At 38.3% G+C, this 19,562-nt stretch overlaps 1 pseudogene; it reads right to left on the bottom strand.

The window, feature by feature from the left end:
• Positions 1 to 2,524: 2,524 nt before the first annotated feature.
• On the bottom strand, positions 2,525 to 17,547 carry LOC105739881 (annotated as a pseudogene).
• Positions 17,548 to 19,562: the final 2,015 nt, after the last annotated feature.

Consider the following 19,562-nt stretch of genomic DNA (forward strand, 5'->3'; position numbering starts at 1 on the left):
TTTTATAGCTGCAGCAATAAAATGTACTCCATGCAATGTTATTTAACGCTTTATCTTTAGACTTTAGGATATATGACAAATCCCGGTTACGATAAATAAAAGTATCCCTGGGAATCCAGAGTCTTCTCATAAAAAATTAAAAGTGGCTGTTCTATTTCTATCATAAGAAGTATTAGTAATCATTGCTCTAGTCCAAGTCATTTGGGAAAACAAGCCCAGCAAGGTTACATAACTGGCCTGAGGCCATATAACTAGTTAGTGGCAAAACTATGGCCAGAATTTTGGTATATACTTGTGCTTTCCAGTCATGCTGGGGACTCAATCAGATTTCAATTAATAAAATAAAAACAATTACTATATGTTTCAATTCAAAAAGCCCCATCAAGTGGCTGGCTGCATTCCAATTCCTTCAATGTTACACTCAAAATCCTTCTAGTGGACTATCTTTCTCTTTAATGTAAAGAAAACAGAACCTTAATGGAGGCACCTCAGGCATCACCAGGTGAATGGAAGGCGAATGCAGCTAAGTGTGGACTGGCTATTCAAAAGCCATTCATAACCCCAATATCTTTTGCCTTAACTACAGAGGCTGGAAGAGTAAAACATCAATCCAGGCCTCCCTGGCAGCTAGGAGTGGACATATGACAAAATTACAAAAATGAGATATAGACACAAGTCACTAGAGAGGCATTTCTTTCCAAATAAAAACATTAATCCTGTTAGAGGTCTTGACCCTGTGCTCTCTTCCTGCAAGGAACGTGGGTATGATTCTCAGAGATAAAAGGCATCTTGCTTCCACGGGGACAAAAGCCACATGCTGAGCCACTGACTCCCTGATGACACAGAAGAGTCATGACACCAGCCCTGGACTGTCCACCCTTGGGCTTTCTACTGGGTGAAGTTTAAGACTATGTAGTTGGTTTTCTGGTTACTTGCAGCTAAATACAATCCTAGCTCTTACAGGAAATAAATCTGGCTTTTCCTCTTCTATCCAAACAAAGTGGTTGTCCATCAGGCTTAGTCTTATATAAGTTAATTTGGTAAACAAAGATTTAGTCACCTTCATCCTTACCCCATATTATGCTACCATCTCACTTTTTTAAAAGATCAATAAAAGAAGTCAAGGTATATCTCTTCTCCAAGAATAAATGAAATATTTTAGCTTACACTAAGTTTGTCTCCCTGTACCATATGGCAGAGCTGAGGCTGCTTGGGAGCAGAAGAGAGAGAAATGGTTTCTCTCCTTATACACCACTTAACCTCAGTCCTGGACAGCATCTAGAAATTCAGCAACAGAAAGAAAAAAGAAAACCAGAAACTAATGCATTCCTCATTCTCATCCTCTACGAGGGAAACAACACAACACCAGGCCTTAATTAGAGAAGATCGTATAAAAAACATTCACACAGCAGAATACCTTTTCTTTCCCTTGAGCATCATGCTGGAGATCTTATACTTCATATTCCATTTAATCTGAGCAATACAGTAATCTCAAGGAAGGCTTATGAGTAAAAGTAGGGTATTTTCCATTCTTCCAATGTCCTTTCTGATAAAGTTGACTGTGGCAGCTTAATAAGGTATATCAATTGTTAAGGTTAAATGGCATTTTCCAAAGGGATGGAAGAAAATAGGTAACACTGATGAGAAGCTAAGCATTCTACAAATTTCATGCTAAAAAATTAAATAAAGAAAAGAATGTATCTCTGTAGGTGAATGGCAACATGCTTTGGCAAATTTCTTGGATTCAAATCCAGACAAACCATTAGCTATTCTGCACCAAGAGACTAGACCTTTTTTAAAAAAGTTAAACCTTTTTCTAAAAAGCGGAGAATTCCCAAACCAAGCAATCACTCAATAAATAGCTCTATAGCTGACAATGACCCTAAGGGTTCAGAATCTAACAGTACAACAGGATACAGTATTCTATACTATACTCTGGATGCTAGAGAAATTTCTTAACCTGAGTCTTTAAGGTTGCACTAAGAAACTCAAAAAGTGAATTCTGCAAATGAGGCGCAGAAGTCAAACAAGTGATAACATTAAGGAGATGAAGAATAATATTTACAGATATAAACTGACAATCAACTAATCTTAGCAAAGCAATACTCAAAGGATAAAAGCATGGGAAAAAAGCAATGAGTTTAAATAGATCTTTACGTCAGAATAGTTTCCAACAATTTAGAATCTAATCTGTAGAACCAGAAATGCCTTAGTCATCTAGATTGACTTTATGTGAGCAGGAATTTCCCCTCTCACTCTGAAATAAATGGAACTCCAGCTTAGGCTAGAGCACTTACAAATTACTTAAGCAATACATTTTTAAAACAGAGCTACTATAATTCACAGCAAGTAACTGATCTCCTGTTAGTTACTCAAATGCACTAAGTTAAAGATACCAGAAAAAAAAAAAACTATCAGTCTAAAGGATAAAGTTATTCCCTTCAAAAATTTCGCTAAATTTTCAGTGACATGTTAGATAATCTGCTAGAATGCAGTAAGGATATAATAAACAGCATCACCCTACCTAGCACATTTCCTGGAGGTACCTCCTCTAGATATTCCAGTTCTCTTCCCATCAGAAGATACAGGTTTTCCAGAGCACAGTATGCCATGTGGGGGACTTGGGGAAGGCCATCTGGTGGAGCTGAGAAGCCTAATGGTACCTGGGCAAAGAAAAATGAGTGAAGACAAGTTAGGAGGCATTTGGAAGCATTAATTGGTATTTGTAAAGTTATTTTTATTCATCAGTAAGATATGGTATAGCAACATTTCATGTAAACCTGAAATATGAACATTTGAAATGGTGTGATAAAATATGTCTCACTTTATGAATAAAATTTGAAATACTGAAACTTCTCAAATACTAAAAAATTATCTAGATTCCCATTTAATCATAAGCTTTATGGCTAAGTAACATAAATTCTGTTATGACCTGGTATTGTCACTTTAGCTGATCTCCACAGCCCCTGGTTATTTATGTGAACCATGTCATACACCAGTTCTGGTGACTACTGTGCTATTATTTGAACACTCATTATTACTATTATACTTTAAAGTTGTTTTACTCTTATTTATAATGTTCTTCAAGTATTCAACAAGGGCTGGTGCTAGTGCCAAGTAACACATAAAAATAACTTTGGAAGGGCAGTTAGATGTGATAAAAAGGCCAAAAAAAGGCCAAACTGCTATTATATGCTATATTGTTCATATGGAAGAGCATGCTGTGATATATTAGGAACACTAATGAGAGGACAGAGTACATTTACAGCAAAAATATGCAAGTACAAGTACATTAGATTTATTAGCTCCCCGTACATCATATTTATTCTTATGGAAATATTGTCTCAAATGATTCAAATTTTGCATTGTGTGAAGTCTTCAGAAATATATCCACCATATAAATGCAAGTATCCAGAAAGCATTTCAATTAACCAACCAACCTATCTTTGGTGCTCATATGCCTGGGGTGCTGCCCTAATGCTATGAAGAGAAAAAATGGCTGATACAACATATACAAAGATTATTAAATAATAATATAAAATAAAATATAATTATTGTATAAATAAAATGTACATTTAAGTAAAGGAATCCTATGCCACACTGAACAATAAACGAGCTATGGGAGTAGGCATTAACATAGGTTAATCTCACAATGTTAAGTTAAAAAAAGGCAAGTTGGGCCGGGCGCGGTGGCTCACACCTGTAATCCCAGCATTTTGTGAGGCCGAGGCGGGCAGATCACGAGGTCAGGAGATCGAGACCATCCTGGCTAACACAGTGAAACCACGTCTCTACTAAAAAAATACAAAAAATTAGCCGGGCGAGGTGGAGGGCGCCTGTAGTTGCAGCTACTTGGGAGGCTGAGGCAGGAGAATGGCGTGAACCCCGGGGGGGCGGAGACTGCAGTGAGCCAAGACCATGCCATTGCACTCCAGCCTGGGTGACAGCGAGACTCTGTCTCAAAAAAAAAAAAAAAAAAAAAAAAAGGCAAGTTGTAGAATAACTACAGTAAAATTCCATTTATACAAAGTTTCAAAAGCATGCAAATGTGACAATATTCTTTAGAAATACATACACAGGTCGTAAAACTGTAAAGAAAAGCAAGAGAAGGATGTGGCAGACAGACTAAAGGTGCCCCTCTCATGATGCCTGCTTCCTGGTGTTGACACCTTTGTTTAGAAACCTCCTTCCCGAGTGTGAGTGGGACCTGTGACTTGCTTCTTCTAACAAACAGAATACGGCAAAGGTGATGAGACGTCACACTGTGATTCTATACAATCAGACAGGACTCTGTCTTGCTAGGAGACTCCTTCTACTCTCTTATATGGCTTGATGAAGTAAGCCTCCAAGCTGGGAAGGTCCACATGACAAGAAACTGTAGGTGGCCTCTAGGAGCTGAGGGCAGCCAATGGCCAGAAAAAATCTGGGACTCTCAGTACTACAGGTGCAAATATATGAATTCTGACAACAACCTTTAGTGAGCTTGGAAGCAGGTTCTTCATCAGTCAGTCCTCCAGATGAGAACGCACCCTGGCCAACATTCTGACTGTGGCTTTGTGAGACGCTAAGGAGAAGATGCGGCTAAGCCATGTCTGGTTTTTTAACTCATAGAAACTGTGAGATGACAAAATGTGTAATGTTTCAAGCTGCTACATTTGTTGTAATCTGTAATATGCAGTAACAGAAAACTAACACAAAGGATGAACACAAATTCTGGGTAGAGGTTACTTTGAGGGTAGGTCTGAAATATTGCAGGTTTTTTTTTTAAGCAGTTGGAATTAGGTTTTATGGTGCTCTGATTACTGAAATAAGAAGCCATTTGAACTGTCAATGTATTGTATCATTCCTGCTTCAGACATGAGACACATAAGCAACTGATTTCAACCTGTAGCAGACACATTATGCAGAGATAAATTGGACTGTTTATGGAATTTGTAATGCCAAATAAATCAATGTTTCACTAAATAATTTCTTGCTCATTTACTTTCATGAAAAAGAAAAAAATTAACTGATACCTGACCCTTCCTGATAAACAGCAAACTATCAATTATGTCCAAGCCAAGATAATCATAGATGAGTTTTTATACATATTGTATCACTTTCAGACTCCCATAAAATATAACCCTATACACACCAAGTGCTGTGATCTTTCTTGCTAAATTAGAACATGCCATAGCTCAACAAGGACTGCTTCACTGCCACGCAGCACTGCACTCTCCAAGGATTAAACTGCTAACACTCATGGAACAAGCATTCAAGGCAAAGAAAAACTGATGGCACAGACTTACTTCAACGCTACCTCCTTCTCTCTCACTTGTAGCCAAGTATCACAGCTTCCCTGCTTTACCTACAGACAGGCTGCTTCCTGCACAGAGAGGAGCATGTGTTTTTGTGCTCATGATGCTCCACGGTGCCAGCTGACAATTTCCTAGCTTACTGCTTTGTGCTGATACAGACTGGCTACTTGGACCTCTGGTACTGTCTTCATCCTATTACCTCTATTATTTAATTATGATATAATTACAATGTATATATCTTGCTTACTTCCAAAAATGTTCTGAGACATCTCTAGCCTGTGATCTCTGTTTTGTCCCTTGGCTCAGGCATTTTTAGATGCTGCCTGCTCACCTACTTACAGACCCTCCTGACCAGACTCAGGGTCTGTGTGCCATGCAAGCCTGCCTATCCCCTGCTCACTGCCCACACCTTTGATCTGAGCCAGCTAGTTTTTGGATCTTCCTATTTCGCAAAGATCAGCCATTGCCCTGGCTCCAGCATGACATCTGCTCTTATCAGTTCTTTTCTCTAACCACAAGGTGATTCTTGCCTAGAAGAGAAAAGCCTTATAATTAAATAAGGCCTGAAAATTTGGTCCACATATTGATTTGGTTTCCTAAATGCTACTAATTGAGACATACATGACAAGTGTTATCAAAGCAACACAAAAGGAGATACACAGTCATTCAAATGTGCCTTTCCAGAGACAAACTAAATCTACCAATAAGATAATCACCAGTCCCAACAAAATGTGAAAAGATATCAGACCCTCGAGAAACAATACATAAATATTTTACTTTCAATTCTTACCCTTTGTAAAAACTCAAGAGGACTGTATTTGGGCCCCAAGACAAAAATTTTCTTTCCTCTTCGAGCCACACCACTGAACACCCGAGCAAATGCAATAAAAGACTCTTGGTTGTTTTCTTCCTGGAGCACAGGTTTAGGGGTCATCCTTTCCACCTGCTGCTCGTCACCTGACAGAAACAAAAAGATAATTAGTGCCAAGAATGCCCTCTTAATTCAAGAACTGTCTGGAAACACAGAAGGAGGAGTGAATATGATATGTTTGGTCCAGTTACAGAAAAAAAAGAAAACAAAACACCAAGAATGGAAAGAATATTGATAAAAATATGATTAAAGCTTAAAAAGCTCAAGAACTAAAGGATGAGTGTCCCAAGTTAAGCAAAAAGGCAAACACTTTGCAACAGAGCCTACTTAGGAAAGCTATACCTCTTGGCTCCTCTCCTTTTGGACATGTTTCAAGGGCACTCCCATCTTGGGTGGGCTCCAAGGGTGCCTGTCCCTGCGCTGCTGCAAGCTTCTCTGCATGCCTTTGTCTTGCACGCTCATGTCTCTAAGCAATTTCTTCTTGAGTGAGAGGCCTACAGGATATCACAAATATGTTATCATCTCTCAGTTTATCCAAGTAGGGAAACAGCAAGTATTGACATGGCTGGGTAAGATGAAGATTGGTCCCAGCTCCATTCCAGGCAGTTTTCTCCAAGTCCTCTCCCTGTCTGTAGCAATAGGAGAGGGCCTATCAGCCTCTCTCTAATAATGCTGTGTCCCAACTATTCCGAGCTTATGAACTGACATGCAAGAGCCCAAGTCCCCATCTGGAGCAATGTACAACAGCATGGAACCTTTCTCCGATACCTATATTCCTTCTGGAAAAGGCAAAGAACAGGAAGAAGGAAGGGAAACAGTGACAGATATCGGGGTTTGGAACAACTCTGGCAGGGAAACAAGCATAAGGCCTCACTAACTGGGGTTCAAGAGGAAGGGTTCAAGGTCATGATGAGTACTGGCAATTCATCAGGACGGGAAGGTCAAACTGAAATATCAGCCACTGTATTAGACCTAAGAAGTACCATCATAGAAAAGGCAGTGTGTGGGTGCGTATGTGTGGTTTTCCCTGGAGGTGAGAATGACAGGGGGTGGGGAAGGTAATTAAGCTTTTTCCTAAAGAATTACCCTCATGTCTGTCAGGACACAGAGAAGGTATTTAGAGTTTTAATACTAAAAACGTGTTGACAAAAGGGGAGCACTAAGTCGAACACAAATTCTGTTTGGGAGTTTGGGTTTGGAAGGTAGAAACCAGGCAGGTAGACTGTTTCCTAGGACTTGGCTCCCTTCCCATGTAGGGGGGTCCTTATGAATCTACCTGCATGCTCAACCCCAACACACGAACAAGACCAATCCCTGTCCAAAGGCTGATAGAATAACAGCATCTTTAGCCATATACTCCAGGACTGAGCATCAAAGCACTCAGGCACTCCTCTGGTCCAAGCTTTATGCTCCAGCTCTGGAAGCTGGACAACTCTTCCTGGTCCCAACACTTTGTGCCTCTCTCCCGTGTTGTCCCTCAACTTTGATATTATGATTCCTGCTTTATTTCCCAATCTCAGACTTCACACCTAACTGATAACCTTCATTTCCCACCTTGCCATGCCACATTCCCCTCCTCTCTCCGTAAGCACTGGAAGCCATGCAGGTAGCCATTCTGCCTACTTGTCTTGCAAATGGCCACAGACCCTTAGGGCTCCTGATGCAAAGTGGCCTAACTCCTTCTACCTTTCTATTTCATGTAAGCTAACCTGGAAGGTGACTGCTTAAATCATTGACTGTCCACTGCTATACTCTTCAGATATCTGCCTGCTGGACAAGACTTCTCTAGTCCTAGTATCCAGGACTAGACACTACTTCTGCCTTCCTTAGCACCCGTCCCTCAAAATCAATGAGTTTAGTTCCAAGAGTAGGCCTTTCCACTCACACCCACTCTGCTGCAGGTCACTGGGCTGTGCAATAGAATACAAAAATATGAAAAACAATCCTTGAGCCTGGCTTGGTCAGGTGTCTCATTAGGCATTCAAAATTGCTGGCACTAGGGGGCCACATTACCACTGCAAGAGACAAGCTCCTCATTATAGGAAGCTCTAAATGTCAGAACTTTCAAATACAGAATGAACTCTGCTTCCTCACAATTTCTAGCCATGGCCACAATTCTCTCCTCTGGAGCAGCATCTAACAAACCTACTTCCCTCCCCTTTCCTTTGAATCACCTGCATTCATGCCTTCCCCACCTCCCTTCTTTTCCCCAGGCTGAGCACTCTAGCTGTTCCTTCAACCAATCCTTTGACAACTTTCCCTGTTTCTAGACTTTTGCTAAAAACTCATACGAATATCTGAAAAGTGTGAATTAAAAGATAAGTGCAGAACACATTTTTATTATTAGAGTAGGAAGGAAAAAATATCAGAGGTACCTGCTAGTATCTAAAGAGAAATGGTCTCTTCCAACAGGTTTATCACGATGATCCAGAGACTGTGTTAATCACTTTACATATATTATAGCACATAATTTATCACAACAATTAAATGAAGTAGATATCATATTCCTATTTTACAAATAAGAAAAGGGAGACTTTGAAAACTTAAGTAACTAGACCCAACGTCACACAGATATTAAATGGAGGAGTCATAATTTAAATCCAGATCTGTATGGCTCTAAAGTCTATGCTCATTATCACCAGGTTATGTCTTTCCTCCAGGAGGAATTAAAGATAACATCATAATCTTACATAAATGTGATTTCACTTTAGTTTTAGTGAAAAAAGAAGTGTATTTGTTCAACTTGCAGATTCAATCCTCATCTGCCTAAGTTCATGAAGGGATCTGGAATAATCAGCATGTACAGTCATTAAGTAAGCATCAACTGTATAGATGCTTGCTGTCTATCTATGTATCTATCCATCCATCCAGTTAACAACTACTGTGTGCCACGCACTGCTGTGGGCACTGGGGATGATGGTAGAGGGGAACAAAGCAGATAGTAATCAGCAAGGATGTGTAAAAAGTACCCACTGTGTATCCAGTATTTGTTGAGAACAAAGAAATTTAGTTACAAGAAAACGGGGCCCTACTAGTGAGGAAACAGCTGTGAGTGTTAAGTTATTTAGGCTATAGTTAAACTAACCATTGATGTTACTGCCTGAAGGGACAATAGTCACTAATACTGAGATGAAGGAGACCAGAGGTGAGAATGTTGACCGAAGATTAAATGTCAGGTTGGAAGGTGAATTTGAAGAAGCAAAGAAAAGAGGCAAGAACACAAGAACAAAGGAGAAAGTCCTGTAACAGTCCCACATGTCATTTACAACCACAGCGGCACTGTCGAGCAGTGAGTAAAGGTCAGTGTCTTCACTAAGTTAGGGAAAAATTTTTTAGGGTTTGTGGGTGCCGAATCCCGTTTCCTGCCTTACTTTTCTCCCTGGCACATATCACTAATACATTGTACTCTATACTAAAGGAAAATAAAACTCTGCTATTCCTGGCTTGTATATCTAATACAATGGAGATGAAAATGCTATCAAACCAACTTTCAGTGATACACTTCCCCACATTTTACAAATAAAACTTAAATGAAAAAAAGTCAGCTAGAAGATAGAAAAGAACAAACTAATGATGATGACCTTACCCAGGTATACCTGAAAACACTATATTATTACATAACAATTGTTGAACCTGATACACTGGTTAAAAACCAATGACAAAAATAAAATCAGTGAAAAAACTTCATGGAATCGAATGGATTGCACTATCAGAAATACACTAAAATCAGAAAAGCATATGATGAATTATTAAGAAAAACATTCACAGAAAATGTAATTAATAGTAGAGGCATAATAATACTATTATTCATCAGCAACAAATGAAGGATGGGTAGAGGTAGGAATTTTAAATGATATAAATACATGTATTTCAAATCTTAACAGCAAGTTTTCCAATTCTCTGATATTACCTATGATTCTACCAGAATCTCATAGATACTCACAATGGCCAAAGAACATCCAATATCCTAAATTTGTTACTACAAGAAATTGTTACTACATGTTGCACTGAAATATTATCTGGGACTAGCCTAGATACATAATTAGACATTCATTCCTTCCATTATTCACTCATTTATTTGCTCATTTAGCCACTCATTCAACCATCCACTGACTTGTTCATTCTCCCATTCGGATATTCACTCATTCATTCTTCATTTACTCATACATCTATTACTTTAGTTATCCCCAGGGCAAAAATTATTGAATACACCTATGTCCAAATCACTAGGGAAGTACTAAAAAACAACACATAACCTTTCTCCTGAAGGACAAACAGAATTTTATCAGAGGAAAAGAAGCCTTCTCAGATGGAGGAACAGCACAAGTAAAGATATGACATTTGTTCAGACACTAGTATATTAGAGAAGCAAAAATCTAGTCAAAACATGGTTTGGGGTCAGGTCCCGGTGGGTCAGAAATGCCACTAAGACAAGTCAAGTTTATTTCACAGGCTGATGATCTGACCTTCAGTCACTCACATATTATTTTCATGATTTCTGTTATATCTGCATATTATTTATTTAATACTTAAATGCACAAATATTTTTAACTCAATAAAATTTTAAAATCTCACCACTGTAAAAGCTTTATCACTTGGCATACACAGGCAACACACACAAATACACATTAAAATAAATAGGACAACTAATTAAAACTTATTTCCCTAAGTACCACTGAAATCATCGCCAACACTTTACACTTGAATCAAAACTGCTCAAGGCAGTGAGAATCGTTAAGGGTTTTTGAGCAAGAGACATATCTTCATAGCTGAGTCTTATAAAGATCACTCTAAAGAAAGAATGGCAAGTGGATCAGTGGAACTAAAGATGGGGCAGGAGAATCTGCTAGGAGGTTGCTGCAACAATATCCATAAGAGATGATCAGAATCTAAACTAGTGGGGAAAGCAGCAGAGACAGAAGGAGGGGAACACACATAAAAAACAGGAAATGTAGAAGAGACAGAGTCCCCAAGACTCTGAAACTTGAGAAATATCCCTCTCCCACACCCACCACACCCGTGCACATATAATACACACAGGGAAGCAGAGATCCTCATACATTCATAATTACTGAGGTAGACAGAATTAGACGAGACAAGGCAGGCTTAGATTAGAACTCGTCTGACATGTTCAATAAAAGTTAACTGTTGCTACTACTACTAACATCACTCTTCAAACTTACATCACTTCAATTCAATATCCCAGAGCTGATTTCAACAGCTTTCTCCTACAGAGGTATCACAAAACGATACACTACTGTACAAATTGTATGTTAACCTGCCGGTTGGCTTGATATGAATTCTGGGTTGAGAAGAAAAAGTATTATCCGTGTCCCCCCCTACCCATAGCCCAACTATAACCCACCAAATATATACCATATTCCTAGCCCAGCCCAACTTTCCCCTTTCCCTTACCTTGGCTTATTCTGAGGCAAGGCCTTAGCATCAACTGCAAACATTTTGGAAACAAATATAATAACTGGAGCAGTGTCCTCACTTCCACATTTCATAAAAGCTAAACAAATAGGAAGTAAAAATGTCACTATTTTTCCCATTATTAAAAAAACAGATTTTTCTGGAAAACAATTCAAATGTTTAGAACGTGGCATCATCGAAATACACCAGAAGTCCATAACTTTTTCCAACTATGATAAAAACTTTAATTAGAAAAGGGTAAGATTCCTAGGAAAGAATAGCAGAGCAAGAACAAACAGAGTTGGCAGAAATAAGGAAAGAAAAGTAAGCAAATTTGATGGGGTGAGGGATCTCATACGAAAGCTAAAGCTATGCAATGAGGTTAACCACCTACTGTAAGCACTAATACATTTTTCACTGTCAAGTACAGAAAAGACAGAATTGAGGAATGTTACCAAAGGCCAACAATCAACAAGGTAGCTTGTTATCAAGATATATAAAAATCAATAGCTTTTCCAATCCCCCACAGTAACAAGTTAGAAAATAAAATGGACAAAAATACTGTATTATGATATTAACAAATTCTTAGAAATAAATTAAGATTCAATACTACTAAAATGCCAATTATCCCTAAATACATAAATTTTAACACAATTTCATATTAACATATGAACATTTTCCTTAACCTATATTGGAGGTAAAAAAACATTGATTAATGAAATTTTTTAAAGCAACTCCATCACCTCACATTAAAATAATTTGTATACAAAGAATTCAACAGTAAAATTTAAAGAAGAAAAAAGAAAACTACAGGAAGTAAGAATCAAACATGTATCAGAAGTCTTGCCAGTGGAAGCTTTGAATGAGGAACAGAATGACATGCCCTGACTTATATTTTAAGAAGATCACTCTATTTTGTCTGCAATATTGAGAAAACACTAACTGGAATCAAGAAGCAGGGATACTAGTTGTTTGTTGTTGTTGTTGTTGCTGTTTGTTCATTTGTTTGTTTTTTGAGACAGAGTCTCACTCTGTCACCCAGGCTGGAGTGCAATGGCGTGATCTCGGCTCACTGCAACCTCCACCTCCCAGGTTCAAGTGATTCTCCTGCCTCAGCCTCCTGAGTAGCTGGGACTACAAGTGCGTACCACCACACCAAGCTAATTTTTGTATTTTTAGTAGAGTCGGGGTATCACCATGTTGGCCAGGATGGTCTCGAGCTCTTGACCTCATGATCCACTGGCCTCAGCCTCCTAAAGTGCTGGCATTACAGGCATGGGCCACTGTGCCTAGCCTGGCCGGGATACTAGCTGTTAAACAATTAAAATAACCAGGTGAGAGATGGTGGTTTCTTGGCCCAGGGAGGCAGAAGTGAAAACATTGGGAAATAGCTGAATTCTGTATTTAAGAGGAAGAATAAACAGGATTTGGTGATGAACTGGATGTTGGAGTGTGAGATAAATATAAGGGCCATAGATGACTCCAAGGTTTTTGGACTGAGTAAATGAAAAGATTGAGGTCCCCCTAACTGAGATGGAAATGACTAGGTGAGCAGGCTTGGGGATAAGATAAAAAGCCCAGTTTGGGATATGTTCAGTTGAGATGCTTCTTAGACAACACAGTGTAGAGGGAGTTCTAGATATCAGTCCAGAGTCCAGAAAACAGACATGCTCTGAAGACACATAATTGTGGGAATTATGAGTATGTAGCTGTCATTTGAAGTCTTGAGATTGGATGAGACTATCAAAAGAGGGACTGCAGGTAAAATAGATGAGGATCAAAGACTTGAACCTTGCTCGGGGCACCCCAAGTTAAAAAGCCAGGGAGATGAGGAGGAATCACAAAAAGAGATTATTAAGGATAAGCAGCCAGGGAGACATGAAGAAAAGCAGAAGCACGGGAGTGGAAGCAATGGAAGCCTAGAAGTCAAGGGAAGAAAGTATTTCAAGGAGGAGGAGTGATCAACTGTGTCAATTGCTAGTGACAGATCTAGTCCTATGAAGACTGAAAACTGGCCATTAGATTTAATGAACCAAAAGTCAATAGTGATGCCAAGAACAACAGTGTAGTGGTTTGGGGGCAGGGTTACAAAAGCAATAGAACTGGAGGAAAAGAATTAGAGATAAGAAAATACATAGAGACAAATTTCATGGAACCTACACAGCCCAGAATGGGAGCTTCATTTCTCATGAGGAGCATGTGTACAGGAAGTCGCTGGTCTCACCCTACTGGCTGAGCAAAATGGCTGTAACAAGAAAATCTTTGGGGTGAGGGTGGGATGCAAAACTGATGAAATGGTCATTTGTGAAACTGTTCATTTGTGGAAGTGGACATTTGGCAAACTAGCATTCAGCAAACTGGTCTAGAGCAGTCTGGATGGAGGACAGTCAATGACATGGTATATTCCAACAGGTCCATCTTTCCTCACCTGCTTTCAGTGCTTGAGTTTCTGGTGGAAGGGAGTCAAAAGTTTGTGATCCTGTGCACATCAGTCTCTCCACTCTCTCGGCTGTAATATCAAGGGGACTAGGAAGTTTCTGACACACCATAGCTGAAGTTTGTTGTTAAGTACTCAAAACCTTGAGCCAGTGCCTCCCACCAAGGCGAAGATTCACTGTATGCTCTAAATATGGAGATAACAAAGTCTGTCCATACAGAAAATGCATGTGTTATATGGCGACACTGCTTTATGCATCACATCTCAAAACATGCATACAATTTCAGGGAGTTCACAAACTCCTTAAAGTTCAGAAAGGATCCTCATAACAGGTATTTTAACACTGAGGCCCATGGAACAAATGAGAACAGAGCTTAGCAGGTTGGCTACAGGTGACCTTGAAATGAAACAGTTATCTAACATAAACATCTAAATCATCTACTTATATTTAAATCTTAGTGTAGACATTTCTATTTTTACAGATTACTAAACAAACACAAAAGAATTGTCTTTCTAAAGAAGTTCATTAGTAATATTAAAACAAATTAGTATTAGTGTATTAATTATTAAAGTATTTAATACAGTTTCATGGTAGAACACTAAATAAGCAGGGAAGACTTATTTTGGATTGAATGTTATTTCCAGAGAATTTCTTGGTTGCCATAACACATTGTTTTTTCTGGCTTTATCGAAACTATTTCATTAAAAACCATTAGAATAAAGGATACCAAGAACAGCATGGGATATGGGTAGCCACTGACTGCAAATGGCGTTGATCTGAACTTTAGGGTCTGAATGTCGTGCCTCCTGGGCTCCAATTTTTAATCCTAAAGAAGTCACTATTTTATCAATTTTGTCTTTGTCCCTATAGTAAACACAAGATTGGAGGGGGAAAAAGTCATATGCACATATAAACAGGCAGTGGGAAAAAGGAACCCAACATTATTCGGCATATTTTTATCCTAATGTGTTACTTTTTCAAAAAAAGCTAAAAATGATTGAAGGGAATCCTGCCGCCACAGAAGGGGCCTCCTCAACCTCTACTCTTACACTTTCAAGTGAATCCTTCTTTAAGATTTCCCAGGAAGTACTTCTCCACAATCTCCTCAAGCAAGCTATATCAAGTGGTAAAGCAGCCTTACAAATAAGTGCTGACAAGTCATTATTTTCCTCAGGAATAACTTAGAAAATAAATGCACTAAAGCAAACTTGTATCAGACAAGTTATTTCCCAAGTTCCCCATTAATGATCCTAGCTATCAAGCACCTTTTCTACTTTAATAACTATGTTTTAAACTTGGGTTTGCATAAACAAAGGTCCAATGTTTCTTTCTATCCTTTTATCTCTTCACCTCAGCACTCTATAAAATATTGCTATCCTGTCCCTCCAACATCACCCTTTAGCTGGGTTACATAGACTTCTTTAATTGCTTCCAAGCCCTGTAATCAACTCATCTGTAGAAGCTCTGTTCACTTTCTCAGAACATCTCAGCTTTCTGAAATATGACTCATCATACTGGAAAGTCAGACAAATTATACTGCCTAAAGATGCCTAAAGGTAAACAATGTTATAAGAGTCTTACTTTTTCAAGATAGCATCATACAAACTCCATATATTTTCCAGGATCAACTGTACAAATAAAAGTTTCTTTCCTTTGGCCTGTACAAAAGAATATATGGGCTTAAGTTCCTGAACATTTAATAGGCACTTGTATATTCTTTCTTGACATGCTTTTATTATCAATAGGTTTCATTTCTACTTGAAAATATTCAAAAATAAAGTAGATGAAAGTAGTTATAAGAATGCACTAAACAGCCAATAATCCACAATCAATAATAATCCACTGTTCTTTCCTCTGGGAACCATAGACTTTACAAGTGATATGATCATTCGTGGGTCATATTACCATGACTGCCATCAAACAAATACACACACAGCACACAAGCCAAGAGCTAAAACTTCACTCTGCACATGCAGGCTCTTTCCATGGACTTCAGTCTAAAATTACATTAGAAGAAACATAAAGCATTCTTAAATATATTTCTAAAAGTTCGCAAGGATAGGAAAATTTTGAAAACCCAAAAAACCCCATCATTTCTCTTACCAAACTATGCAAAATGTTAACAGCAAGAGCACCTTGAGGGGTATACTCTCCCATATACATGAGGTGGGATATATTAATAAATTGATATCTCCTTTCTGAAGAACTACTGCCAACAGTATTAAGAAGTTAAAAGTCATTGGCTTAGAATGCTCGGTTTTAAGAAAAAGCATCATGAAGACATAAAACTTATGCACAAAGATGTCTATCATAACTCTACTTACAATATCAAAGCATTTGAAAAAAACTATTTCCAATCTTGAGAATGATTCATAAATGATAGTGCTCTCACAAAATAAAATAACAGGGTGCTTACTGAATTATTTCATATAATCATCATAACTATCCTATGAGATAAGTGCTATTATCTCAATTTTACAGATGAAATAGCTGAGATAAAAGTCATACAGCCAGTAAGTGGTGGCGCCAAAATTCAAACACAGAGTCAACTCTCAAGGCACGCTCTTTCCCACTTAGCTATATCCACTCCCTTTAAAATATATTGTTTATAAAAAAGCTTTTAATGGCAAGGGAAGATGTTCAGGATATGACAGAAGCAAAAAGGCAGCTACATTGTATAAACAGCATAATCTCAACTGAGGGATGTATATATCTATGTAAAAAGAATGAAAGAAATTACAAACATCTACTAGCAGTGCTGGCTTCGATTGTTTTGTTTGCTGTGGCTTTATACTTGTGAGTACTTTCTCAAAAGCAATGTATATGATTTTCAATGAGAATAAATTTATGAAATCCTGATTTTTACATTAAAATCATAAAGCTCCAAGAAAAATATCCTTTGAGGGTATACGACAGCATTCCTACGCCACCTCTATCTATAGAAGGGGTTTCAGGGAGCACCCACCTCTCCCGATCTACACTGCATGATGACCAGGATGCAGTGAGATAAGGCCTCAGCTGAGACTAGAAGGACAATGTGAGCCATACAGGGATGTCTAGAAGAGACATCTCTTTATGGTGAGAGACAAACAAATGCATGGCACAAAAGGTGTGTCTTCAAGTGCCCAAGATCTAAGATTTTAGGTCTTCTGAAAAAAAAAAGAAAAGAAAGAAAAGAAAAAGCAGTTCTTTGTTCACTATGTTAAAAGCACTAAGAACTCTGTATGAACAATACCTGTGTATGAGACTTGTAAGCCTTTCCCAATTATATACAGTAAAAAATCCCTCAAGAACTCACCTGCATAAATTAAAGCTGAATTACATTTATTAAAGATATTACAGTATAGGTTTTCATAGGGCAAGAACATGACCAACAATCAAAAGGGGCATATACCACATTACCTGATCACCCTTCATGATCTTTTTAGCCTTCATATTTATATAGTAATCTCCCCACAAGGTTTTCATAAGAACTTCCTTTTTGATGCCAATTTTTTGACTGTAGATTCTGGCGAAGTGCTCAATTCTGAAAGAAGACCAAATGTTCATGTTATTAATAACAACGATTAGCATAGCTAATATTTGAACATTTCTGTGACAGGTACTGTTCAAACTTCTTTGCAAGTGTATTACTAAACTTAATCCACTATCCTGCAAAATTTCCCCATTTTACAGAAAAGGGTAATGAAGCACAGAGATATCACACAGGGAAGAAGTGAGGTGGGGATTTAAATCCAAGCGGTCTGGCTCCAAAGCCCATGTTCAGGTCTACACGAACATGAATTGTAATACATGCTATAGCTTTCTTTCTTAATTTTGCACGTGTAACACAAGATAAAATTAGGGACAAGAAAATGCAAGCTCCAGCTGCCTGTCACAACTATGCCAACAATGAAGCTTTATTTCAGCTACTCACTGCTATATGTGACAGTTGCTCACAAATGAAAGAAACTCTTGAGCCATAACCTGCCAAAACAAGTTTTTTATTATCCTAGATTAATGGTAAACATACACACACTGACTTAACTCGCATCAGCCCACAGAGAAACCAGTTACCACCATGGTCTCCAGTCACAGGAGGACACTCAGTCAACAACTAAGGGTCCTATATACAGCATCTGCATTGCCTGGATAAAGGACCTAAGAAATACCTTCTCTTTAGAGAACAATATAATTTAATCTAAGATCTGAGATGAGAATTTTCAAAGTACCAGCATCTTGAAAGATGCCTGCTCAGGGGAAAAAAAAAAAAAAAAAGGATATCCCCAGTTTTTTTTCCACACCATACTGAAAGCTCAACCTAATGCAATCACAGAAGAAAAGGAAATAAAAAGTATACTGATTAGAAAAGAAGAAATAAAACTATCTTTGTTCGCAGGTGACTCTTTAATCACTCCTCCAGAAATGAAGACAAGGTGAAAGGCCGACATCCACTGGTAGAGTTCCTACGCCTCAAAAAAAAAGCAGGCTCTGCCTTGCTGCCTACTCTGTGGATCCCTAAAAAGAGTCAGCCTCCTCCTGGCTTCCTGTGTTTCAGCACACCCAGAACGGCACACAGAGCCTTACTACCAGATGTTAAGTCAGGATACCCTTATAATAAACTTTTCATTTATCAACACCCAGTTTTGGCTAGGCAGGCTGTAACCTGCCATGCAGATTTGCAAATCCAATTCAGGACCTGCAGGCAGTCCAAGGTTTACACGTGGAAGGAAACAATAGGAGGGCAACCACTGTGGACTGACTTCCCAGGCATTCTCCAACTAACTTTAGAAGGGAGCCTTGTTCTTTAGTAGTGATGCTCCCTGGGGCCTCAATAATACAGCTGAAGCTTTGCTCTCCACACTGTGACTTGGGTCTATTCTTAAATGGTTAAAACCGGAGTAATGACTGAGTGATGAACACATGAAACCTGTGACATTTTCTTTCTTTTAAATTTGAATTATTTGTTCACCTGATAAAGGACCATTTTTGTATATCCTTCACCACTGACACTTAAATTCTGACTTTGATTATTCTATTCATATGGTTTCATGTTCCTGTCTACTTAACCTGTGAAAATCTCCCCCAAACCATGTGCCTGCAGAGTTCTACTTGTAGTTCTATTTTTGTCTCATGCACTTTGCTGTTATGATAATTGATAGTTAATCTCTTCACTAGTAAATGTGTCAATTATCTGTACGAAAATTATCCTTATGCCATAATTCATTACAATAAATGTTATTTTATTGTTAATATGCCAAACCTCTCTTTTCATTCATATTTGGTTGGCATATCTGAGCCAAAGCTTTGTATGTAGCTTCTGTCCATTATGCCTTATGTTTATCTCTTTTTATGTATCAACTTATGGATTTATTTTTTAATAAAATTTCCTTTCTAAAAAATATCTCCTTAGTAGGGGATTTCATAAATTTATTGGTAGAATCATTTATTGGCACAACTGTTTTGATCAGTTAGATTTCTAGTGTGGTTTCTATTCTTCCAGGATTTAAAAAAATATTGATTTGTGTTACCCAGACTGTGCTATACATTCTTTTATCTTTT

The sequence above is a fragment of the Nomascus leucogenys genome, unplaced genomic scaffold (assembly GCF_006542625.1).
Source record: "Nomascus leucogenys isolate Asia unplaced genomic scaffold, Asia_NLE_v1 000926F_69472_qpd_obj, whole genome shotgun sequence".
NCBI lineage: Eukaryota > Metazoa > Chordata > Mammalia > Primates > Hylobatidae > Nomascus > Nomascus leucogenys.